The sequence below is a fragment of the Mustela lutreola genome, chromosome 4 (genome assembly GCF_030435805.1).
Source record: "Mustela lutreola isolate mMusLut2 chromosome 4, mMusLut2.pri, whole genome shotgun sequence".
NCBI lineage: Eukaryota > Metazoa > Chordata > Mammalia > Carnivora > Mustelidae > Mustela > Mustela lutreola.
The window spans coordinates 141924091-141951714 of NC_081293.1; the positions used below are offsets into that span (position 1 = coordinate 141924091).

Sequence of the window (27624 nt, forward strand, 5' to 3'; positions counted from 1 at the left end):
CCACCTGGTGCATCAGTTTTCTCATTTGCAGACTAGGATCTTAGGATCTATCTGATTCTGATTTTTAATGCTAACTCAAATTTCTTTTGTAAGCATGGTGTTGTTGAAACCCAGCACATATGCTGCTGGGTCTGGTCCACAGACCACCCCTTACATGTCTTTGGACCTTCAGAATAAACTTTAAGCTCTTTGGTTTGGCATAAGAAACCCATCTTTGATCAGGCCCTGTCTCTCCTACTTTTGTCATAGGCTGCTTTCAGATCTTCATACACAGCACAAACCTCAGTGGCTGTGCATGTAGTACCCCTCAGTGTAAAGTTCCATGCTAACTGTTTCTTTCCTCAACAACTCTTTACATACAGAACCCAGGACTAGCTTTCCCAGATGTACTTAAAACCCTTACCTTAGTCCAAGCTAGAGTCTCTTTTTAGATCCCCCCAGCACACCATGGGTATTACTCAACCATAACACCTAGAAAATTATGTCTTAATTATGTAGTAAATTTGCCTTTCTATACTACACTATAAACTCTTTGAAGACAGGCATTGTATCTAATATTCTAAGTTTCTAGCATGGTTCTTTGTCCCCCAAAATGTCAATACTTTTCATGATTGATGTCCCTTCAAACCCAGCAACAATGAACAAATTCCCACTTCGGTGTGAATTTCTCCCAAGTCTTAAGCATCGCTCATTATCGGGTATTTGTATTTATTGTGGGCCCCTCTACCCTTTATCCACATGCAATATTAATGCCAAGGTCTTGTCATATCATTCTTCTCTTCCAAGCCAAGTATTCCCTGCTCTACAAATCTTGTTAACCCGAAGACAAGCAAAGCATGAAGAATTCTGAATTTGTGATTATAGGCATTTTGTTTTCATGTTTACCTTTTTCTTCTTTTTTGCTCTCTGGTACGCTGATGGTTAGAATGCATAGAACCTATATGAAAAGGATAGCAGAAGACCCACTTATTAGGAAAATAGGATATTTATAAAATGGATAACTTGCTCTGAGTCTAGGAGAATTGGCTATTTATCACTCATAAATTAAGAGCCAATATTTGGGGAGCTCAGGTGGCTCAGTCTATTAAGCAGTTGACTTTGGCTACAGTCATGATCTCAGGGTCTTGGATCAAGCCCCATTTGGGCTCCCTGCTCAGTGGAGAGTCTGTGTCTCCCTCTCCTTCTGCCCTTCCCCACTGCTCAAGCTCTCTCTCTCTCTCTCTCAGGTAAATAAATAAAATCTTAAAAAAAAAAAAAAAAGAAGAGCCAAAATTTGTAGTGTTACAAATTGTTATAAGCTTCTGTTGAAAACTATGTCACCTGATCATTTTCGTATAAAATGAAGATCTATAAATAGCTCTTTAACCTCAGTTAAGACTAATTTTTTCTTTTTTTGGTGTTCACAGGAGATATGGAATGAATTCAAGGAACAAATAATTAAAACATAAAATATCCCAATATCTTAATCTAGGAAAGTCACGGAGCCTTCTCCACTTTCACCATGGTCCATCCACTTCCTCATCTGGCCCCCAGCATTAGAGCAAGCCTGACCCAACATCATATCTCATCATCATCTCAAAAGCCTGCTAGCATTCTCAATGTAAGGTCTAGAAGGCAAGCAAATTTGGAATCTGAGTCTTCTGTAACCTAATCTTGGAAGTAATAGCACATGATTTTGCTATATTGTCTTCACTAGAAGCAAGTCATTAGGTCCAGCCCATACTTGAGGGTGAATACCAGCAGGTGGTTAACACTGGGAGCCAATCTAAAAGCTGCCCACTATGAACAAACTGCACCTGTTCCATCACATATATTTATCTCTTGCACTTTTTTCACTCTGCTTCAGTTATGTGGGCTCCTCTGCTAGTGCACGTGAGTTATGCCCTCTAGGACCATCTGGGCTAGAGAAATGAAAACATTTTTGATTTTTAAAGGTTGCATCCAAATTCTAAGAAGTTGTCTGAGCAACAAGAATGATAGTGATCTCATGTAAACTTCACAAGAATCCATTGTCCTGAAATCAATAGCATGTTTAGGGTCTAGCTGCTTAGAGTGGGCTATAGGATGTGTTGCCATGGATTTATAGCATTGTGCATGATGGAAAGCATCTGATGGGTCATATGGAGCTGGCTTTGAGAACTACAGAATTCTCTCCGGCCAGTGAAAATTTCATCAGCAGGTAGGAAGGCAGTCTCAGTTCTCGCCGAGCTTGCTCATTAGTTAAGAGAAGAATGTCATGGTGGCTGCAGTGCTCAGAAAAATCAGAAAAGAAATACTATGTAAAAAGTCAAAGTACAAATTCAGATGGAAAATAAAAAAACATAAGACTAAACAGAAAAAAAATGCAGAAGAACAGTAGAAGAGAAAATGACTATGAAAGCTAACCTGGTGAGCTTCACAAACTTGAAGCTCCAGCTACAGACAACCTGCAGAGTCTTTGTAAATGAAATGTTAGTACGCTGGGATACAGGTAACATATACCATTATTCTAGAAGCAAGACCAGAGATATGAACCTAAATTGTGATTGTGAAACAATATACACCATTTATCCGCTTCGATGGAACAGTGATAGGAAGTGAGAAAGCTAAAAGAACAAAGATATCATAGAAGAATTCCGTTTTGATAAAATATTTGCCTTTGTTGCACCAGATCTTTCATTAGTAGCTCTTTATAAAGGTTGGTTATGTTAGCATACACCCCTTCAGACAAAGATCAGGCTTTGTGGGTTTCCAGTGAACTTTATAGATACTTCATAAATATTAAATAATTTTGATTCAGCAAACAATGACAAGATCTTCAACAACAGCTCTATATTTTCCTGACCATTATATTGTCCAGAGATAAAGAGATCTGTATAAGAATAACTGAATGGTATATTTATTGAGAGTATTTCTTATTAATGTACTATCTCCCACAAAGTATTTATGACTAATTTAATATGAAATTATATTTCCTACTGAAATAGCAAGATAAAATTTGAGTATTATAATTACTACTCTAAGTTTAAAACACTAAGAAAGAATATTTAAACAGAAGTAATTTTACTGTTTACAGTAATTTTACTGTTTGAAGCAGCAGTGTTTGTACCACTGAGGCAGCCACAGGTGATATGTGAGGTACAGAACTTTTATAATTTTTATTCTGTAAAAAGTTAGATTACTAAGGCAAACATTTCCAGTTGCTACATAGTGCATAAACATTAACGTTTTTAATATCATATATAATAGGAAGAGGTCATGGTTTTGATTAAATGTGTCTAATACTAACTAATCATATTCAGAGTTCCCTTTACCTAACACAGTTTACCTGACATTTAAAAATTAAATAGGAAGAAATGCATCTAAATCTATGCTACACATTTGAAATTGATAGTTTATATTTGGTATAAAAGGGATAAAATTTATAGTCCTGAGTGACAATTTTATGTAACAAGGCATGAGAATGTAAAATTCCATTCAAATTCCTTTCTTATCACTATTCATGAAAACAGCATTTCTCAGCTGGGAAAGCTAACAGTGATATTACATGGTGACATTATTTCAGAAGAGTTGTCTACGATGCAGAATATCTAATTTTTTCACACATGAGTAAGGACTCTGTAAAATTTAGCATTTAATTTGCATTGTGTATGCAATATTTTAAAGGGCAAGGTTAAGTATTTTTTGAAATATTATAATAACCTAAAATTAATTTAAAAACAAGAATTTAATATTTATGTACCTTTTCCCTCCCGAGTCTTTCCAAATAGCTTTTTCCAAAAAGAATAGTATATCTTGATATACTAAAGATACAAACACCATTATTGCTGTTTTAGTAAAAAGGAAACTGGAGCATGGAATTGCATAAATGATTTTTCTAAGGCAATCCAAATAAAGTATAAAAATAGAGGAATCATAATATAGCCACAGCTCTGTATTCTTCATTTTAGTGCCTGATGCTTTTTCTTTTAAATATTAAAACCAGTGGAACAGCCTAATAACAACATGTGCAAAGGACAAAGCTGTTAGCTGACCTCTTTACACAACCTTACAGAAACACAGTCAATGCAAGACCACGCAATTTAATCCTGTCTTTATGGACAAGGAAACTTAAATCGAGTGGGATTGTGACTTGCCCAAGGCTATAGAATATGTTAATAGTACACATGAGACTCAAAATCAAGTGTCTTTTATTCCCTGGGTAGTGCTGTGTCCACCATGATTAAAGTGAAAGAATTTAATCAGTTTCCCAGACACTTGGGTCCTTTATGTAATTAGAAGGATGACAGTACGACTTTTGTTACAAGAGATTTTGACTTTGATATGTTTCAAACATGATCAATAGATCAATAGAACATTGTTTTTGCTTGTCTGTTATACTTAAGGGGCAACATAATTTTAATAATCTTCTTAATTTAGGGCGCCTGGGTGGCTCAGTGGGTTGGGCCGCTGCCTTCGGCTCAGGTCATGATCTCAGGGTCCTGGGATCGAGTCCCGCATCGGGATCTCTGCTCAGCAGGGAGCCTGCTTCCTTCTCTCTCTCTCTCTCTCTCTCTCTGCCTGCCTCTCAGTGTACTTGTAATTTCTCTCTGTCAAATAAATAAATAAAATCTTTAAAAAAAAATAATCTTCTTAATTTGGAAGTAAAGATAAAATGTTGCTAATCTTTACATCTGATTCTCCACTTACTCATTTTTTAACAAAATGGGCACAACTCTTGTTCCTACAGCTTAGCCAGGTAACGTAGTTGTTAGCAAATGTTTTCTGTAGAAAGCCAGATAGTAAATGTGTTTGTAACAACTCAATTCTAGTGTAAGCAGCAGTGTTTGTACCACTGAGGCAGCCACAGGTGATATGTGAGTGAATGGACGTGGTTGTGTGACCATCAATGAAACGGGTGACTGGCAGGGGATACAGTTCGTCCACCCTGATCCCTGCAGAATGAAAAACCAAGATGAGGACATTCTTCAGTAGTTTAATTCAGGAATATTTTAGTTCTATAACAAAATGGCCACCAAAGTCTGGGAGTTCTAGTTTTTTTTTAAGTGATATCTAAAACCTGCTGAGTTTGTATACCTTCTTAAAAATAAAATAAAATTTATCTTAAATTTTTTTAGATTTATTTTCAGTTATCTTAGTGTTATCATTACCTTTTTTTTTTTTTTTTTTTTTTTTTTTAGGAGAGGAAACAGACAACCTCTACGGTTTAAAATATCTTAATTTAAACTCAAGTCTGCTTCTCCCTCTGCCTGCTGTTCCCTCCACTTGGGCATGTGCGCTCTCTCTCACAAGTAAATAAAACATTAAAAAAAAAAAAGAATTCCAAAGACATGTCAACATAAGAAATTAAAAATGTATGGACCTAAGAAGTTGCAGAGAACTGGAGGAAAGAGATTGATGGGTCAAATCTGGAAAATGGGAAGCACATGGAGTGGTGGTGACTCACTTAGCTTAGTTGGGGAGGCTAAGTGTAAAGTGCTTGCAGAGGGGGACCTGGATGAGAAAGGGACCAATCCAAACTTCAAATTGCAAAATGTCAAGGAGACTCAGGGCTTGAAGGAACCAGTTTATAAGGAAGTTGAGTTGGGAGCCATGGGAGTAAAGATACGAATACTGGTTTAAATTTTGCACATATAATGGGCAATTGCCTCCTTCCTACGGTCAGATCCCCAACTTTCTCACAGCCCTGTGTCCCATCAATGGCTCTCTATCAGTGGGAACTGGAAGTTTACTCTAAAGAAACAGCGCCAGAGTTGCTCAGGGCTCAGGGACACCCAGCCCACTTCGGAGCTGGAGAGGGGAATGGAACAAAAAGCAAGGAGACCAAGATCTAGTCAGGACAGTGAATCCTTTATGCTTCTTTTCCTTACTCCCAGAATGCCAGCCAGAAAGCCTAAGGAGACCTCTCTTGAGAAACTAATAGTTGTGTAGAAAAAGTAGAAAGGAAAAAAAAATCCGCAATTTATTGACATAGGAGGGTCCCCATGACCCAACTTAAGTACTCAAACCTCCTTTGTTCTTCCTGTCTCTCCATTCCAATCTCAACTCCCACCACCACAGCTCCTATTAGCTTTTTAACATCTCATTATTAGATGTGATTTGTTGGCTAATGGTCACCAACTATTTGAAGAAAATTTCTGACATGAGAGAAAAAGACACCAAACAAAAATAAAATTAAAAACAAAACAAAACTCAAAACAGGAAACTAGGAAAAATAGACCCAACATAGGAAATAGGAAACTGACATTTAATATCAACAGAGAGATAGATTTATTACATCTCTAAATGGGGAACAGAATGCTATTACAAAGAAACAATGACAGAATAGAGAAATCTCCTAAAATTAAAACTATGGCAGTGAATACAGAAACAGTAATTCAATACGATATATACTCCCCTGTATTTACTGCAGCATTGTTTACAATAACCAAGATGTGGAAGCAACCTAAGTGTCCACTGACACATTGATAGATGATGGGATAAAGACGAAGTGAGATAAGCAAACAAATAAATAAATGTAATGGGATATTACTTGGCCATAAAAAAGAATGAGATTGTGTCATGTGTGACCACATGGATGGACCTAAGTAAGTCAGATTGAGAAAGACAAATATCATAAGATTTCACTTAGGAAGAATTTAAAAACAAAAACAAAAAACAAATGAAAAAGAAACAAAAAACAAACAGAATCAATAATACAGAGAATTGGTAGTTAACAGAGGGGAGAGGTTTAGGGGAATGGGTAAAATATGTGAAGGGCACTGAGAAATACAAACTTCCAGTTAAAACAATAAATTAGAGAGATGAAAAGTAGAGCACAGAGAACATAGTCACTCTTACTGTAATAACGTTGTATGGGGCCAGATGTGCATTGAGCATACTGAGGTGAGCACAGCATAGTGTAGAGACACCAATCATCACTGTGTACACCTGAAACCAGCACAACACTATATGCCAACTCTACTTCAATAAAAAATATGACAGTGAATCTAAATCAAAAAGAGGGAATCTCATACATTAGAACAAAGAAGCAAAGAAATAAAAAATAAAGAAAAAAATAACTTAGAGGATTGAGGCTACGTGATCCACATCCAACTGATGGATTTTCCAGAAAGAGATGAGAAAAGAGAAGGGAGTAATTTATCAAAGAAACAATAAAAAACTTCTTGAGAAATTATGACTATTTTTAAGGAAATGCACTGTCTTAAATATCCTTTAGTATTTTGTAGCCTATAGTATTTTTGTACAAATAGAATGTTGTCATAGAGAGAAGAACATGGAATACTAGAAAATTTAGAGCAATTTTAATACCTTGGCAATAGAAATGAATTATGAATAATGTAGGAAAGGCTAATTTTGATCCATTCAAATTTAGTCAAATTGTAAATGGAAATACTGCATTCTGTATTGGGTTATCATACTTTCAAAGGGACAGATACACCAAGGATAGAGTAATTAAATGGGTAATGGACAATTTACTATATCAGCTATATATTGCTGGGTAACAAACCACACCAAAACTGTGGTTGCAAACAACAATCGTTTCATTTGCTCATGACTCTGGAGGTCAGCAGTTTGAGCTGGGCTCAGCTGGGCAGTTCTTGTCTCTGTCTTATCTGGGTTATTCATGCAACTACAGTCATCTGGTAGCTATACTGGGCCTGAGTACCTACCTCCTTTGTGGGTCTGAGAATAAGCAGTGGTTGACAACTGAGCCATTCTCATCCTTGGGGAAACAAATCCAGGTTTTTTCACAGGCGTGAGTCAGATTTCAAGAGAGCGAGAGTGTAAGCAACAGGGCATTGTGAGGGTTTCACGCGAAACTCTCATAACTTCCATCACATTCTATGGGTCAAAGCAGGCTGCAAGACAAACTCAGATTCAAAGAAGCAGAGAAACTCTCACCCTCTGGTGATGAGCTGCAAAAGCCTGTGCATACAGGGATGGGAAGAATCTGCCACCATTATTCTGCAAGTCACGATATTTACCGCAAACCGACTTCCCATGAAGAATGGTTAAACACTTACACAAGAAAAGCCTGCAGTATAGGAAAGGAGTTAGTCATTATTTCCAGACATCTGAAGTGTTGTCATGTGGAAGGGATGTTATGCTCTTTTTTTTATGGACCCCACAGGTCAAATAAAATATGTACAAAAAAGCTCCAGATAGCCAAATTCTGCCCGATACAAGGAAGAACTCTCTCTCTCTCTTTTAAAGAGTTTATTTATTTGAGGGAGAGAGACAGAGAGCACGAGTTGGGGGGGGGTGCAGTAGGAGAGGGGAAGAGGTACAGAGATGGGAGGGACAGAGAGAGAGGGAGAAGCAGACTTCCCATTGAGCAAGGATCCTGATGTGGGGCTCGATCCCAGGACACTGGGGTCATGACCTGAGCCGAAGGCAGACGCTTAACCGACTGAGCCACCCAAGCACCCCACAAGGAACAAGTCCTAAAAGATTGTGAAATGTCCTATCATGGGCAGGCTTTAGGTGTCTATTTAGCCCCCAGTTATTGAGGGTGTAGCAGAAAGGTTTGTGTATAGAAGGACTTTCAGTGTCCCTTCAATACCAGATCCTGACTCTTTTTATAATTTGTAGGGAATATAATGGAGTTTTTGGGACTAGATGTGATGTTTTCAAGTGGCCTGGGACAAATGACTCACCTCAGTAGCCTTAGTTTCTGAACAGGAAGAAGAGCTAGAGAGAGGAGGAGTGAACCCTTGGGGACTCCAAAACTCCAAAGGCAGGAAAGAAGCCACAGTGCCAAACAAAGGAGTAGCAGAGGAAAGGAAAAAATCCAAAAACCAAACCAAACCAGAATCACTGATTTCACGTAGTATGTCACCGCAGCATTTATCTCTGCATGTAAAATTCTGTACTCTCTCCAGAATCTCTAGTTCACCTTACTCCTCTATGATCCATAAATCTTTCCCCTCTGAAATTCCTATTTGTGAAGTTATTACTTGGTTTCAGAGTTATTCAGATTCCAATGGCTCCCTCCCCTCAGAGTTGTCCATTTATAATAGCACCCTAACTAGTATATCTTTCCTGGAAGGATAAATTACTACAGCTGTGGGTTTAAAATCTATGGTTACCTTCCAACCTCCTGCATTTTTAAATGAGTTTCTATTTGGGCTCTTCAGAGAGAAATATGACTCAACAACCAGGAGAAAGTTGCATTACCTAATACAACTGTACATTAGTGGCAGGATAAAGACACACTCTAGGCCTGATACGCAAGGTAGACAATTTCCTGGAGACTCTGGTGTCTCCTACTGCTTTTACCTGGGACTGACTCCAGTGTGATAATGGTGAATGTCATCGATAGAGAGATATCCACATTTTTATGAATCCCTCCCTACTCCTAGAGTACAAGACCTTTGTATTATAAATTTAGTAGGTGGAAGACCACAGACAAGAATAAGAACAAAACTGTCAATAAAAGATTAATTATAAGAAAGCACTTTCAAATGGAATTGTGAAGCCTACAAGTAGATGAGGTCCATCTACATCACGGAATTTAGTGTAAGCAGGAGACATTATGAACAAACAAGGTCTGAGCGGGGTTCCTTCCACGATCAGACTTTGCACTGGATATCATTTGATGTGGACACACCACTTCACTGAGGTAGGGTAAGCAAGGAGAAGGGAATCTCGGGGACTCGGGAAGTATCAGGCTATCCCATGGGTTTCTTCATCTTGGCTGCAGAGGAGAACGGTGTACATATAGGCCTGCCTGCCTGGGTTTTCCCCCTGAGAATCCGCTGGCTGGCATAGTTGGCACTTATTTCCTTGAAGAATTTCTACTTTGCAGATATATGTCCTAATACACCCATTACTAACATTTTCCTGCGTTCTCCAAACTAGACAATCTGTCTATGGAACTTAACATTCTTCTTTCCAAGTTCTCCTAGATTCTAATTATGGCCATCCTTTGTGACAACATGACCGATGCAATGCTCTTTTTTACAAACTTTTTAAATGAATCTCTAATTTGAAACCTCACATATATAATGAAATAAATTTTATGTATACATTTTAATTTATATCATGCATTATATATAAATATATATAAACTGATACAGAGATATATAAATATGCCCACATGTAATTCCTAATACACACACACTTTTTAATTTCTGATTTATTTTCCTATATCTTCTGAGGTCTTGAAATATCAAAAAAGGATTTTTAGGATTCTTTAAATGGACTTTGCTTCCTGGTTACAGTTAGCTTTGGCATTTGTCTTCAGTTAGAATAACAAAATAATTAATTTAATTATAAATAAAATAATTGATACAAAAATAATTAATTTAATTAAAAATAAAATGCTTAAATAAATACAAAAATATTGTGTTCAATAAATACAAAAATAATTAAATAAAATGCTTAGCATTTTATTTATATTCATAAAACAGAAAAAATATTGGAATGAAGATGGTAACATTTCAGTAACTCCAGGCCCTAACGCACCTATCTTCCTCTAACACTTAAGCAAACCATGCTTCAAATACTTACTTCAGAGCCCTCACAATCCACAAGCACACCCTCACTTATTTGAGAAGTCACTAGTTGTTATTTTTGTTAGGCCAAGTTTATATATATTATTACTAGTGAACAACTTTCCATAATGATAACCAATGTGGGGGATAAGATATCAAGAAGTGAAAATTCCCTAACTTTTCCTCTACCCCAAGCCACAAAGGTCATCATTGTACTGTTTCATGTCTACCAGGATTTCCAACTCCCACAGGCCATTCTTTACTCATTCTTTATCCATTAACTGGCATCATGCCATATATTTTATAACTTTGTATCACATTGTTCCAGATCAACAAAAGTAATGCTACCTCATTATTTTCAATAGCTTGCAGAATGTGCCTCTATTTTATTTAATGAATTCTTTATTAATAGACATGTAGGATTTTTTTTTCTGTTATAATAGTACAGTGAACACTCACTCACTCACACATACACACACACAGCACATACTAACACTCTTTTTGCCATAGAACATAATTCTGTAAGTGGACTTGTTGAATAAGAGTAAAATGTACAGTATGTATATTTATATCTTAATAATAGATCTGTTCTATTTGTTGTATTCTCCACCTGCCTATTTTTCTATTTTTTCCATTTATTTTTCTTATGAAAGAGCTCTGTGTGCTCTTTCCTAATCACATTCTCATACCTGCTCCCACTCCAAATAGATCATCATTTTATCTTATTTTTTCATTCTTTGCTTTTTATAAAATATCATTTTACCACATATGTATGTATTCCTAGGCAATATGGTGCAGAATTTTGCTTGTTTTTGAACTCTATAAACACAGAATTCTACCGTTTGTATTCTGCTGTATCTCACCTTTTTCAATGATAAATTTCTAAAGTTTAGTTTGTGTTGATATTTGTGTCTGTAGTTCATTTCTTTTCAGTAATTACTCGCAAATTCAAAAAATGCTGAATTCTTCTTTTAGTTATAATAGATGGTCCATGTATTGGTTTTATTTTCTAAGTAATTTTAAGTAATTACATTTTAAGTAATGTCTGTATTACTTCTTACCTCCCAACTGCTATCTCATTTCTTTCTTTTTCTTCTTTAATCTAGGTAGGTCCTGTCTTCAATAGTGTTTGACAAACCAGCTCCCTCCTACTCAATCGCCATTGACCAAACCCATCCGTGATTTTTATAGTATCTGACAATCTCTATAATGCCAGTAGGTCTACTGTGGCTAATTTCAAGCTACCCGCAGCATCTCGGAGTCAGGAAGAAGTGTGTGTAATGGGTTCTCTTGGCATCTGTCTGAACAGACTCTATCAGGCCACAAGATTATAGCTGCTCTAGTCTAATCGCTCACTTTTTTTTTTTTTTTAAGATTTTTAAATTTATGTATTTGACAGAGAGAGAAAGAGATCACAAGTAGCCAAAATGGCAGGCAGATGGGGAGGGGGAAACAGGCTCCCTGCTGTGCAGAGAGCTGGATGCGGGGCTCCATCCCAGGACCCTAGGATCATGATGTGAGCCAAAGGTGGAGGCTTAACCCACTGAGCCACCAGGCGCCCCGTTCCTCACTTTTTATCATTGAATCAGATGATTGCTGTGTTTTTCAGACATACCCTTGGAGAGTTAGAGTTCTCTCCTATTTCAAATTCACTAAAGATTTTCATCATGGTTTTTGAATGTTCCAGCAGCTTTTTCTTTTCCTTTTTTTTTTTTTTTTTTTTTTTTTTTGCACCTAGTGAGATGATATTATTTTCATTCCTCCTTTATCTCTTAATGTGCAAATAAAATTCGGAACTCTTTCAGTGCTGATACTCTTTTATCCCCAGGGTAACCTAACTTGCTATTTATCTATTATCATCTTTAATAGACTGTTAGATTTAGTTTGCTAATATTTATTTGGGATATTGCAACATAAATGTGTGATAGTTATTTTTTTGTTTCTGTTTTTCTTTTTCATAACTGCCATCTGACAATATAGTCTTAGCAGAATTTAAGGAGCTTTTCTTCTCTATCTGGGTAAACCTACAAATGTTCTGAATTATCTTTTTCAGAAATATTTGGTAGAATTTGCCTAAAAACCCGATTGGGACTGGTGTCTCCTTTGTGAGAAAATTTCAATTAATAATTGATTTTGGGGGGATGCCTGGGTGGCTCAGTCAGTTAAGCATCTGCCTTCGGCTCAGGTCATGGTCCTGGGGTCCTGGGATCCAGTCCCGCATTGTGCTCCCTGCTCAGTGAGGACCTGCTTCTCCCAGCCTGTTGGTCTCCCTGCTTGTGATCTCTTTCTCTTTCTCTCTCTCTCTGGCAAATAAATAAATACAATCTTCTGGGGCACCTCAGTGAGTTAAGGCTTTGACTTCAGCCCAGGTCATTATCTTAGAGTCCTGGGATCTAGCCCCACATCAGGCTCTCTGCTCAGTGGGGAGCCTGCTTCCCCCCTCTCTCTGCCTACTTGTGATCTCTGTCTGTCAAATAAATAAATAAATAAATAAATCTATCTTAAAAATAAATACAATCTTTAAAAAAATGATTGGTTTTTTAAAAAATTAATGGATATAGGAGTATTCAATGTTTTGTTTCATGCTTCTTGAGTCAATTCTGGTAAGATTTCTTTTTCTAGGGATTTTCTACTTTTTGTATACTTTTAATACTAATGAAGTATTTTCTTACATTTGTTCACTAATTTTATCCATTTTTTTCTTCATCAGTCTTATTCTAAGATTGTACTTTTCATCAGTTTTTTTCAAAGAATAAATTTGTTGATCTTGGTTGAGCCTCTATTGTACTTCTGTTTTACTTCCATTAAGTTCTGCTTATAGTTCAATTATTTTTCTACATTCTTTAGTTTTTTACTGCTTTTTAATAGATGTGTTCATGGTGTATTTTGTCACATAGTTTAATTTTATCATTAAATCTGTCAGTTTTTCACTTCATAATTTCTGAGTTTTCTGTCATTCAAAGGAAGCTGTTTCACACATCTAAGGTATTATAAGAGGAATTTTTTTTTCTTGTACTTTTATCATTTATTTGTTGGTGCATCTTAAGTATTCAATTTACTTGAATTCACTTTCAGGTGTGTTGTTTTCTTACAACTGGTAACTGATTGTCCCAACAAAGTTTATTGATATGCTTATTTGAAAACATATATTAAATTCCCATCTTTACCTAGATTTATTTCTAAATTTTTCCTAGCTAGTTGTCTACTTGCCTAATGGGAATATGAAGGTTTTTAAAATTTATTTTATTTATTTTCTATTTATTTGGAATATGCTGTTTTAATTATAGTAGCTTTATCAATTTCTGAACATTTAATAATACATATCCCCTCTTATTATTCTCATCACTTTCCTACAATTTTCTTAGCTATTTCTTAGCTATTTTTATTGATGAACTTCATTTCCTTTAAGATTTGGTAATACGTATTTGGTATTTGCTACATGTATTACAAAATTTACAAAAGGAAATACAGATTAATGTAAGTAAGTTTCTTTCTTATGAATCTCACCTTAGCTCCTCAAACTTCTTACTGGAGTCAATTCCTCTTATCAGAAATAGTCAACTTAATAAAGAAACATATTTTCCTTTTATGCTCATAAAATAAATAGCACAGTCATGTCCTTTGCCTTTTTTCACTTACTATCTTAGCAATTTTGTCAATATCAGATATAAGGAACTATGCCTAATGAACCTCAAAAACAATATGGCAACTTTTCAACAAAGTCTGTATCATTGAAAACGCAGACATATGACCAAATGTCATTTTCAAATGCCATTTCTAGTAACCTAAATCAAAGAAGTAATATTTTATCATGTCATATGAGGTCAATTTTTCAATTCAAATAACAAATTAAGTCAGTTTGTGGATAATATTCTTTAAAAGCTGAAACCTATCAGTTTTCATGTCATCACACTGTACTGAGGAAATGTTAACTTAAAATATATATTTCATAAATTTGGACAAAGTATTTTTTCTATGCTTCAGTTTTCTCATCTTGAAAGATATGAATAAACTAACTAAGATCACTTTCAGCTCTAAGAGTTTACTATTTTATTATATTCTCAAAGCAATTACTTCTTGCTAGCTCAGAGATACCAGTGTACTGGCAAGATGACGTAATCAATTTTGACTTCCTGGAAGAAGTGAACAATTGATACTTAAAAAGCTTTATAATCATGATAGCTTCAAGTGGCCTCTACAGTAGTAGACAGCAACGGGCTGCCTAGCAAAGTACTGTCATTGATATGATTCAAACCTCTACACTTCCCTTTTCCATATCTCTGGGTTCAAAATTGCACATTCTTAGGAGTGTCCAGATTGGCTTGAGTCTCCAGCCACCTCTGGTAAGAGGCCAAAGGTGACAAAAATATGTAGAGTAGATCTCTTTCCTGGAGCACTTCACTATGAATTGAAGGTTTTCTGAAAAGACAACGCTATTGTCATGACCCTGGCAGCTAGACCAAGAGATATTTATTCATGCAGTAAAAAGGGTCTTCTGAATATAATTCTGAATACTAGGCATATTCTAGTTTTTGTACTACATTAGGTGGGAAAATACTGGACACCATTATTAAGTAAATAGTTCAATTTCACAAAAGCAATTCAATTGTAAACACTATATTTGCAATGCTTTTTTCCTACATATATAAAATTCAAGTATTTTCTTTTGAATTTAGTTCAGTCTTGTTTTGGTGTAGGATCACTGCCAAAGTGTGTGTTTGATTTCTTTAAAAGATATTGGAGTCTTATCAAAAATGGAGTAAGCAGTATTGATCTCACTAAGAAGTCAAAGAATATAATTTCTAAGATAATGCATTCATTTTTGTTATCTTATACCTCTTTATTTAATGGATTTGGCAACAGATTTAAAAATGAAGACATGCTACTTATCTATGAATGGGGGCTAAAAATTCTGACTCATGGGGGAGGGAACTGTGAGGATTAAGTAATTTATTTAGAGGAATTCAGGAATAAAAAAGTTGAAAATATGACATTGTAAAAGTTTATTTGTGGGTTAGCTTTCCCTTAACAGTTTTACTAGATGGTTGTTAGGTTGTGAGGTCCCTAAGGACAAGAATTGAATTCTTATCACTTATCCCTAAAAATTGTGGCAAATGATTAATGCCTGTGTATTTGATAGGAGAAACTGGTCCTGGGGGAAAAGAAAAATGGAATTATAATAAAGAATATACTTAAAATGAGACTAATAAAACCATAATTGCAAAGGTGAACTGGCATAGAACCTGCACAGGAATGTTCACACAGAGCAAACAGAACAGGGGAAAACAGAGGTTAGAGCCAGTCTGGGCCAGGAAACAGGCATATGCATTAAGCCTTGACCAGCCTTCAAATTCCACTACCCCAGGCTGTTGTTGATCTTTCTCTTGTCCTTGTGCCAGCCTGTCACTCTTCTCTGATTCTTTGAAACCTGGTAGATTCTACTAAAGTCCAAGGAATATTTTCCTTTTATGGATTTGAATCTCTAAATCATATTTGGTTGATATCTGACATACTTGTTGACTGCCTAAATAGATTTTTTTAATAGTATAGCTTAGATAATTCTTTCTTCTGTTGTACAAGGGCCAAAAATGTTTTTTATGGCTAATTCTAGCTTATAAGCAGCCAGAGTTTAAAAAAAAATGCAACTATTTAATTTTTAATATGAATGTGTTCCTTTTGGTAATGAAAAACAAACATTTTGTAAAACTGCCAACATATTAATCAAAATAATATAGGGTTATATACATCAGACATTTAAATATATTTTAAGCCTTTCTGAAATGAAATCACGAAGCAACCTAGAACAGATGGAAACAAGACCTTTCATTGCTTATGCGTGTTGTAGACTAAAGGTCATATAGAAAGTTCAACTAGGTCATATTAACTTTCAGTAGATTCTAAGGTTTACTTGGGGTGAACCATAAACGTGTCACTCTTCTAACATGTAACACCAAAAAATAAAATAAGTATGTATCACCTTGGTTATGTAGGCCTCAATTTTTTTGTCACTAGCCCAGTTTGAACAATGATGATCCGAATCTCTTCCATTTTTCTCTTGTTAGTAGCAATGCTAAATGCTGCTTTCAAGTCAGGATAACAATGTAACTAGGACTTTCTTGGCCACTTAGAGGTAAAAACTCTGTTTTAGCCAGAGACCAAATAACAGAGCCCAAAAGGAGAGTTCTCTTCCTTTTCTTCCTGTTTAAAAGGTTATGTCATTAGTAAGCAGTCAAACATAAAGATTATAAAATATAATCATTTCAAGGCCCTTGAAATGTTATGCTTTGTGCAGTTCTATGCAGAGTGCTGGCATTTTGTTCCCTTCTATTAATTCTGTACTTCTGGGAGAGTCCAGAATTTCTTCTGTTGTCTTAGTTATTATATCAGTAAAATAAAAATCAAATACTAATTATCTTATATTGGTTTATAATAAAAATCTATGTTGATATTTTAATCTTAATATTAAATATCAAGTGTCTTACTATTTTACTAGTATCTTACTAACTTCCAACATCTTATTTATTTATTTATATCTATCTTTTTATCTATCTATCTCCTATAATGCCATCCTGGCTGGCACCCCTTTCGGCTTAATCAAAATCTTTGACTGTTACGACGTTAAGAATGATCGGAACCACTAAAGATCTCAAATACCAAGGCAATAATGAGAAGAACAAAGTTAGAGGCATTACATTTCCTGATTTCAAAGTATATTCAAAGATACAATGATCAAAATAGGATGGTATCTTCACAAAAACAGACACACAGATCAATGGAACAAAAGAGAGAGTCCAGAAGTTAATGCATCTTTATATGGTTAATTAATTTTCAAAAAATAAGACAAACATATACAATAGGAAAAGGACAGACTCTTCAATAAATGCTACTGGGGAAATTGGACAGCAATGAGCAAAAGAGCAAAACTGGACACCCACTTTACTCCATACACAAAAATCAGTTCAGTGTTTGATTAAAGACTAGAACGTAAGACTTAAATCTATGAAATTCCTAGAAGAAAACTAGGTTAGCTCCTTGACATTGGTCTTGACAATGATTTTTTGTATTTGGCAACAAAAGCAAAGGTGATGGAAAATAAACCTGCATCCAATTGAAAAGCTTCCTCACAGCAAAGAAAACCATCAACCAAATGGAAAAGAAACCTACAGGATGGAAGGAAATGTTTTGCAAATGTATCTGATATACAATGAACTCCTAAAACTCAAAAGCAAAAAAAAAAAAAAAAAAGAAGAAGTGAAACACAGAGCAGAATGGTAGTTGCCAGGGGTGGGATAGGCGTTGGAGGTAACAGGGAAAGGTTAGGAAAAGGATGCAAATTTTCCATTATAAGATGAATAAGATCTCAGTACCTGACATATAACATGGGACTATAGTTACTAACATTGTCTTGTATGATTGAAATTTGCTAAGAAAGTAGAACTTAAAAGTTCTCTCAAGGGATAAAAAGGGTAGGTATGTCAGGTGATGGCTATGTTAATTCGACAGGAATTCCTTCCTAATGCATCATAATATATACCCACGTCGAATCACCATATTATACACTTTAAATATACAACTATTTTATTTGCCAATTTTAAGGCTGGGGGAAAAAAAGAGAATCAGACATATTTTGACTATCTCAATCTCATTCTTAACAAAAGGTTGAGCTGACAATGTGGTTAGTTCTTAGCTCTGAACCTGATTTTCCTCAGTAACTGAAGTTTGTTTGATACTATTAAAGGATGCTCCTCAATTAAATGACAAACTCTGTGAAATTAGCTTAACAAACTGAATTTATAAGAATATTCCTCCTGCTCAAAATAATGCGGCACCATTAATTTTTAGAGAACAACTTTCAAGCGCTAATGGTTCAGCCTACACAATGTTTAGAAGTTCTAAGTACTTTGAAATGATGTAAGAGTCTATATGGAGATGGACTTGGGACTGAAATTGAACTATTGTATAGATTTGTCTGCTGTTTCATGATTGTAGTTTTTCCACATATTTTTGCAGTACTATGAAGGTGAAGATCACTAGGCTCCCTTTTTTTTTTTTAATACTGATGGAGCCACTGAAAGCCCCAAACTACCACAAAGTCAGGAAATGCAAAGTGTGGTCACTTTCCACAACCTATTATGAAATAAAATTGCTTTGTATTTTTGCGTTATGTGAGGTTTCAGCTATTGATCTGGAGCATACATCATCAACAAGCAAATAAGTGAATGTGGCCCTCTTTCTCCCCTTTATTCTCCATAAAGGATCCGCTTGGTATAATAGCCAGCCACAGACTTCTCTCTGGCCCCTGAAAAATTAGTGTCGGTGCACTCCAAAACAGCAATCCTTTATGTGTTTTTTATTACTGTATATTATTAATGTGTAGTTTATTTTTGTGATGGGATTCTAAAATTACTCTTTCAAAAAGGCTTCCTGTAGTTCTACTTGGGAAATACAAGTATCAACAATAAGAAATGCTTCAACTGTGATACAAGGCATCGAATTTTGGCCTTGGTAGTATAAGGCCACTTCACTGGGGCCACTGAACTAAAAGGATCTCTGGCTGTTCATGGATCGAAAGACCAGGCTTACCTTTTTGCCACTTTTGCCGCTCTCCAAAGAACAGTGTATAGACAAAGAGAAGGTAACATTTAAAATAAGTTTTCTCCGCAGCATCAGTTGAACATGTTCTTCAAACTTTTCATGTTTTAAGAAATAATTTGATCAATTTTCCCCTAATCTGTCACATCTGCAGCTATGAACCAATACTGTTAAGAGACAAAGTGAAGACTTTTTAAGGCCCCCAAAAGTCTGTAATGCAAAATACTCTAGAATTTAAATTTGTCCTTTGAGAAATGTGTTCTTTAAAAACATTTGTTCTGTTTTCAGCATCACCGCCCATTTTTTATAAGAAATAAAACAAATACAAAACTCCAAAGTGAGAATTTCAAAACCAATTCTGTAATTATGAAGTAGTTGTTGAGCATGTAGAATTTGGAGCCAGGCAAACTTGGATTTGAATGTCAGCTTTCTTAGATTACTTCAGTCAAAATATCAGCTTTCCTAAGCTTTAATTTCATTTGGACAATTTCAGACAATGATTGTATCAACCTTTTAGGATTCTAGGGAAGTTTCTATGACATAGCTTGTAGAGTGCCTGCCACACAGGAGACGGTAGTTACCAGGGAAATGCTTGTTGGCTCTTATCAGACGTTATCTAGAGTTAAGTGCTGAATTACGTTTCCTCACAAGTCTTCAGTTAAAATTCTAACCCTCAGTACCTCAGAATAGAAATGTATTTGGAGAGAGGGCCTATAAAGAGTGGACTAAAGTAAAATGAGGTCATATGGCTAGCTCCTAATCTAGTCTGACTGATGTCCTCACAAGAAGAGGAGATTTGGACTGACAGGTGAGGAAATGGAGAAGAGTCCAAGTTAGCATTTCCCAAGGCAAGCAGGGAGACCTCAGAAGAAACCAACTCTGATGGCATCTTGATCTTGAACTTCTAGATTGTAGGTCCACAAGAAAACAAATGTCTGTTGTTTAAGCCCATGGATTTTGTTATGGAAGTCCTAGAAATCTAATTAAGTGTATCCTCAGGAAAAAAAGTCTCTTGTTTTAGAAACAGATCTTACCTCATTGGTCAAAAGGGTTGGGCTCATGACCAGGCTCGGCCATGCTCACAGCACCTTATAACAGCCACAGTCATTTGCCCAGAGCCCAAAAAGGGTCACTCAGAGTCCTTCCTGTGGGTTTTTTTCTTTTGCCAAGGGAGGTGGGATGGTTCTCTAATTCTTCCCTTAAATGATGATTCTGGAGCTTCTGGTAACCATAGCTGGTGAGTCAAGGATTGCCCGAGGGGACATAACAGGTAGCTAGAGAGAAGCAAAGGTGAGGGGCAGAGTGGGAGAGCCTCAGAGCTGCCCTTTGATTCAGGAACTCTTTAATTTTGTGAGCTTCCCTGCAAAAATTTTTCTTTTTAAGTTGGGTTGCAGGTACTTTTAGCTAAAAAAAAATCCTGACCATTCTTTTGATTTTTGTTAGAAAATTGAACCTACAGTTCCATGAGGAAAAAATAATCCTTAGATCAACAGAGTTGATAAGTTATGAGCTAAATTGTGTGATACCCTCCACTTAAAAAAAGAAAGAAAGAAAGAAAGCTATGTCGAAATCCTAATCCCCAGTGCCTCAGCAGATGACCTTATTGCAAATAGGGATTTTTCAATTATAATTAGTTAAGATCAGGTCATACTGTAGTGGGATAGGTCCCTAATCCAGTATGACTGGTGGTTTGATAAGAAAATAGCCTAGGACGACAAAGAGGCAGAGACACATAGGGAGAAAACCACGTGAAGAGGGGAAGTTCAGATTGGGGGGATGCATGGACAAGTGAAGGGATGCCAAGAGCAGCTGACAAACTGTCAGAAGCTCAGAAGAGGCAAGGAAGGATGTCGCTTCGTGTTTTAGAAGAAGCATGGCTATGCTTCTCCTGCCTGTGTGCCCATACCGTTGATTTTAGACTTCTAGCATCCAGAACTATGAGACACCGAATTTCCCTTGTTTTAAGCCATACCATCTGTGATCATCTGTTATGGAAACCCTAGGAAACAAATACAGCCTTTGAGAAAGATATTAAGATCCATGACATCCTGAATCTTTCCCTGAGTTCATAGATTTTGAGCAATAAGGCCCTCCACTCATTTTCCCAGGTCCTTATTTTCAGTCCTCATTTTTTTTTCAAAGCATAATGCAATTCATATTGCTATTTTAATATATATCCTGTATTAGGTAGTTGATAAACCTTTTGAGGTCAGGACGTATGTCTTTCAGTTCTCCATAACCTGGCACAGTGAGCGAATACCCACATCCTGCTATTGTTTCTGTCTTCCCCCTCCTTATCACCATCAATCAACAGTGTTAATACAGCTGTCATATATCGATCACCTCCTGCACAACCAGGAGCTAAGCAAGGCACATTGTATATAGTACCCCATTGGATTCTCACAAGACTGGTGCAAAGAGATATTAACCTATTTAAAGAAGATGTAACTGCTACTGAAAGACACAGGTGGACTCCCAGAGTTCCCATGGGTGGGGTGGGGACAGGGGAATCAATCACATTTTGTGTGTCTCCAAAGTTAGAGCAGCCCTGATGGTAGCACGATTGTTCTTTTCTGAAGCTTTTCTAACTTTGCCACTGTTACATGTTCTAGGATTTCAGCTCTGCTCTGAATCACTCAAATGCCCTTCTACTTCTTTGTGGGGGCTGTGATAGCCTATGATATGACTTTAGTAATTAGATTACTAATATTGATCTCTCAAGTTACCTAATCTCCTGCCTCTCATTGTGATTTAAGATTATGTGAAATGAAATTCCTTTTCAATACCGTATAGATTTAAAATCCCAAAAAGCAAACAAATTTTCATGAATTGAATGATATATACATTAACTTTTTTTTTTTAAGGCTATTCATCAAGTGCAGTGGTGACAAGGGGGGAAAGTATAAAATAGGAATTTGATCTGTGACTGACTGTGAATAATCAATTGAGATAACTCACTACCTTGAGACTAGCCAATATTAGCTATTCTTACAATTTCCAGCACAAAATAAGGGCTCCCTTAAAAACCACTGGAGCAACTTTGACTTTCTTTTAGTCTCAACTATGAACTACATGAAGTAAAACCAAATCACTGTTTTCTCAGAAATCTTTTTTTGACTTCCAACACTAGATCAATGTCCACATTATGTCATAGTACCATGCCCTATTCTTCTATAGAAATATAGAAATTAATTTTTTAAAAACTTCTGTCATTTTTTGAGTCTTTATTAGCATTGGTGTTCTTCACAATTTCATAAAGGCCAGGAGGGTGCTATAACTTCAAATTTTTAGTGACTTATTTCAGTGACTGCTATGTAAGCAATACTTTAAAAATTGAATGAATGACTAAATGACCCTAAGTGCAATGTCCCTCTCATTTCTTTCCACCTTCATTCTATTTGGGTTGTGTGTGCTTCAAGCACTTGAATGATTCTTCCCAAAAGTATCTTTCCCATGACATGGGTCCCTGGCCTCTTCTTTCTCTGTGTCCCCACTCTCGATCTATCTTCTAGACTTTTATCTTCTTCCCCACTGATTAATTAGTGTGGGCACACAGCCTATTTTCTCCTTCCAACATTTCCTATTGGACAATCACAGTTGTCATCCTGGGCTTCCTCCTCACTCAATTTTTTCTCTAGTTCTTGGTCTGCAGTCTGTAGCTGGTGCATATTTCCATTATGGCACTGGAATACTCCACAGCATTCACTTGCTCAGTGGTCTGCCTACTTCATGCTCCATTAATTGATGGGAAGGATTTATGCCTTATTTGTTTTGCCAAGTATGATACCTCGCACAAATATTTGCGGAAAAAATGACCAAAACTACTCCCTGCTCAGAAGCCTCTAATTGTGTCCATCACACTTAGAATAAAAACCAATGTCCTCAAGTGTTGTCCTTACCTCATTTCCCAAATTTCTGCTCTCTTTCTTGGCTCAAGCCAAATGGCCTTCTGGCTAATCATTGACCCACTAAACACAGTGGATTTTCAAGGCCCTTGACCTGCTGCTCCTTCAGTCTTGAATTCATGGATAGATTTTAAGACATCTGTGAACTTGTTTCTCCCAGATATTCCCATGGTTTTTCTCATTCAAGTCTCCACTCAAGAACCATTTCCCAAAGACCTTCACTGGCAATATTATCTAAAATAACATTGCACCTTACTTTCTATCCCATATCCTGCTTTACTTATTTTCCTCTTCGTAGTTCTTACCAATAGCTAATATTATGTTTATTGCCTGTTTATTGTTAGTCTGTGTTACTAGAATGTAGACTCGGGGAGAAGTGATGTTATCTATGTTACCCATTGCTCTGTATTCTCAGCATTAAGAAGAGTCACATAGTAGGTCTGCCACAATTATTGCTGAGTACATGAGTCATAAATATTCTCAAGCTTTTCAAAGGCAACATCATTTCACATTTCTTTTTCATATCACCAATCAGCTGATACTCTGTCTTTAGTCTAGGTTTCCAAAAACTACTTGTTGAGGCTATTTTTATGGGAAGGTCTCAATTCCATGAATAAGCAGTACGTGCTGTTTCAAACCTTGGAATCACTACACAATCAGATATTAGGAGAGTCTATATCTTGAACTGTTGATCCTGAATTTAGTCTTTACTTTTTCTACTACTCCATTATTTTATTTCACTTTCCTATCTTATTTTTCATATTATGTTTTCAGTTCCAACATGTTGTAATATTAATTGTATGAAACACATCCAAGTGAATGAGCACATTTCAAGTCTGTAGAAAAACAGGTTCTTTTATGGGGGACTTCTCCAGTACAGACAAAATTATAAATAATAACATGCTTCCCTTAGAAGCAGCCAGAGTAGATAAGTTATATACAATTAAGGAATAGAATGAAGTCTCTTATGGAATCATTTTGACTAATCATTATAATTTTGTTCTTTCTAGACAAATGGAAATCATGATATATTAGGCTTTTGATACCATATAGATAACAAGTAGTGATCATTTGTTGGAGAAGGAAGAAAATACACAATTTCACTGAAATGTTTATAATTTGAGGAAATATTTTAGAAAATCTTTTACATAATATAAGCATGAGTCCCTAGATTGAATTTCAGAAAATCAGATTGAGTTTTAACTGCATGATAATTGTGATTTAGAATCAAATGATTTAAATTCTTAGCATCTTAGTTTTCTTCCTTATATACTATCTTCAAAACATCTCATCAAACTAAATGAAACAGGAGCCTTATTTTTCATATTCCTTTAACAAGGTGTTTATTCATACTTGAATGTAAGGATTGCATCCTTTTTTTTTTAAGCAAAAATTCATGGCACAGCTAGTCTGGAGAAATTGCAGAACTTTGTAAAATGAAAAGTTAAGCAGACATGTAACTGGTACACAGTAGGGAATCCAAGCTACGGTCTCCTCCCCTATTATGTGCTGTTCAGGCTATGACAGTGAAGAAAATGAGACATTTTGCTTCCTTTCCAACTGGCCTCTCAACTAGCATTCAGTTTTCCAGTTGAGTCAAATAGTTTACTAGCTAAAAAATTGGGAAGAGGAAAAAATACAAAAGGGAAGAAATCAAAGCTGCATCTGCTAAAAAGGAAACCAAAAGACTAAATGATTTAGTGTAAGATACTCTATATTGCAGTTACTACATGGAAAGGCACTTTTTAATAAAATTCTGCATCAATGGTTCATAAGCTCCCATCCACCAATCCCAGCGTCCATAAATAGATTTCAAGGACTGTGTAAACTTGTATGGGGAAGATGACATCTTCATTTTCATTAACCTCCTACCAAAATTTAGCATTTCTTCCAATTATGAAAGTAGACAACAGTAGTAGTAGCACTACCTATAATTTAAACATTAATAGAAATCAGAGATTGTTTGAACTTTTAGAAAATTATTTATTTATTTATGAGAGATTGTATGCATGTGCACACAAGCAGAAGGAGGGGCAGAGGAAGAAGGAAACTTCCTGCTGAGCAGGGAGCCCCATGGAGTTGATCCCAGGATGCTGGGATTATGACCTGAGCCAGAGGCAGGCCCTTAACCATTGAGCCACCCAGGTGCCTAAAATCAGGGATATTTTAAAACCACATTATAGTTGGTGATATCACAAATTATTGTTTATGCTTATCACTGCTTTGGTAGTTACTTTACATATTGTTAGATCTTGTTATTTAATGTGTTTTAAAGTCATGTAACGTTAGAAAATATTTAAGTAACATTTCAACATAATTGGTTCTGTTTATAAGCCTAAATCTTTGGTTTCATGAATTTCAAAAGATCATTCTGAGAACTTAGTCTTTGGCACAAAAAGAAAGGTTAAGGGGTGACTGGGTGGCTCAGTTGGTTAAGCATCTGCCTTCGTCTCAGGTCATGGTCCCAGGGTCCTGGGATGATAGGTTGTTATTTTGTTTCAATTAGTATAATCTCCTAAGATTTGTCTTTCACACCAATTTATATAGTAAAATAAAAACAAAATTGAGAAGAAAATGTTCCCCCAAATCATAAAAATGGTATAGTGAGGTCAATACAAAAAAGCATTACTGAAAAGAATATAAACTAAACTTAAAAAAAATTTGTATATTATAAAATGGTGGGAAAGTAACTATCCTCCAATAAGGTATACCAATGTAATCCTGAACACTGACCCTTTATGACCTCCGACAACATAATTTCTATAGTATGGAGATGTGCCTGTGACACAACAGGTAGCAAGACTTTTTGTTAACACTGCCTTTGAGTTACATGGGTGAAAATTCTCTCACGGATGATTGAATTTTTGATATGATTAACATCAATTCCTTGCACATTTTGCTAAGAAGTTTTGAGACAGCATTTTCTTCATACTGGAAACAACACAAAATGGGTTTTCTTTTAGAACTCTAAAGAAAGTTTTAAATATAACATTGGATTTGGAGCACCACAAATATGATTGTTATCAGGCTCTACTTGTAAGGGCACCCTGACTTTTGAAAGAGGCGAAACATTTTCATTTTCTTTTTTTAATTTCTGAGAAATTACTGAGTTATTGTTTCTTTCCTTGAGTTTTTTTTTTTTTTTTTTTGCTTGTTTGTTTTTTAAGTGGATAGAAGTACAAGGCATTTTACCATTTCATTTATAAGATTTTCTTTCTTTATTTGACAGAGAGAGAAAGATCACAAGTAGGCGTGGGGAGGGGGGAAGCAGGGACTGGGACTCGATCCCAGGACCCTGAGATCATGACCTGAGCTGAAGGCAGAGGCTTAACCCACTGAGCCACCCAGGTGCCCCTTAACCATTGCATTGAAAAAACTTTATAGACAGTGAGAAATCACCAGACTGATTCTGAACCTGACAGGGAAGCACACTGACAGAGAAAAATAAACCCCAACATCAATAACAAAAGTGATTGCTAGGTCAAGGAATTACTAACCTAATTAAAAAAAAAAAAAAAAAAAAAAAGACTGGGCTTAAAAATAGGGTAAATAAATAGAATTTGCTTTGGAAAAAACATATTCTTTTACCCAATCATTTGCATATTAGTCACATTTTTTACATGAATACGACCCTGAGTTCCTCTTCTTTTTCTCTACATTTCTCTCTCTCCAACTTGTGGGGTGGGGTAAAAAGATGAAGAGGGAAAATAACGAGGTATTTTTAAGGTTCTCTTTAGTCCTGCTTGAAAAGTTTATGGTACAGCACTTACCACGTCTTCTAGCTACAATCTGTGTATCAAAGTCAGATACTCTAAGAACCTTCAATCTCTTCATAGGAATTTTTTAAAGGTACATTTTATGAGAAGTTAAACTACCGATAAATATTCCACTTTAAAAACAGTGTCTTATGGTTCGTAAATCCATTTAGAAACTACAAAACTAAAGTATTTGTGTATTAAATGTATTAAATAACCAATAACATATGAACCATAAACTGACAGTTATATACAGGGTGTTCACCAAAATGGGTTACTATCTATGCACAGCCAAAAGATGCCACTTTGTAGTATTGCTAATTCATTCTTTTTCACCATATTACTTATTACCAAATTTAAAAGAGCCTTAATATTGCATGTACTTAATATTCTAAAAAATAACAGACTCATGGGGTACCTGGCTGGCTCAATCAGTAGAGCATGTAACTCTCAATGTTGGGGTGGTGAGTTCAAGTCCCATGTTGGGCATGGAGCCTCCTTAATTAAAATAAAATAAAATAAAATAAAATAAAATAAATAAACAAATACATAATTAAGTAAAACTGACTCATAACTTAAAGCAATCTTTTAGAAGTATTGTAGCTTGTCCCTCTGGCCACTTATAAGACAGAGACTAAATTGATCAACCTTTTGGTCCTTGAGTGAAAAAAATGTTAAAAATGTTCATTTTTATCATCAGTCTTTTCTCTGTCTCACCTATGTGGAAATTTAACTTGTTAATTAACTTGTTAATCACTCTCTGATTGAGGGTCCATGGTAAATTCTAACACAAATGAAACAGGAACTGTATCTTTTGCTTTTCTTCCTCTGAGCACCTTAAAATAATGCTTGACATTTATATCACTTTGAACAAATTTAACTCTCCCTCATATA

The 27624-nt window shown here is 35.8% G+C and overlaps 1 protein-coding gene across 4 annotated transcripts in view; it reads right to left on the reverse strand.

The window, feature by feature from the left end:
• ETV1 (ETS variant transcription factor 1) overlaps nt 1-27624 on the reverse strand; it is a 243576-nt gene that overhangs the window by 126065 nt on the left and 89887 nt on the right. Inside the window, exon 1 of one of the 4 annotated variants that reach the window (XM_059171255.1) lies at nt 886-906. The exons of the other annotated variants lie outside the window; for them this stretch is intronic. The gene's annotated coding sequence lies outside the window, so the exon portion shown is untranslated. Of the gene's footprint in view, nt 1-885; nt 907-27624 lie in introns of those variants that run through there. 4 annotated transcript variants of the gene reach the window in all.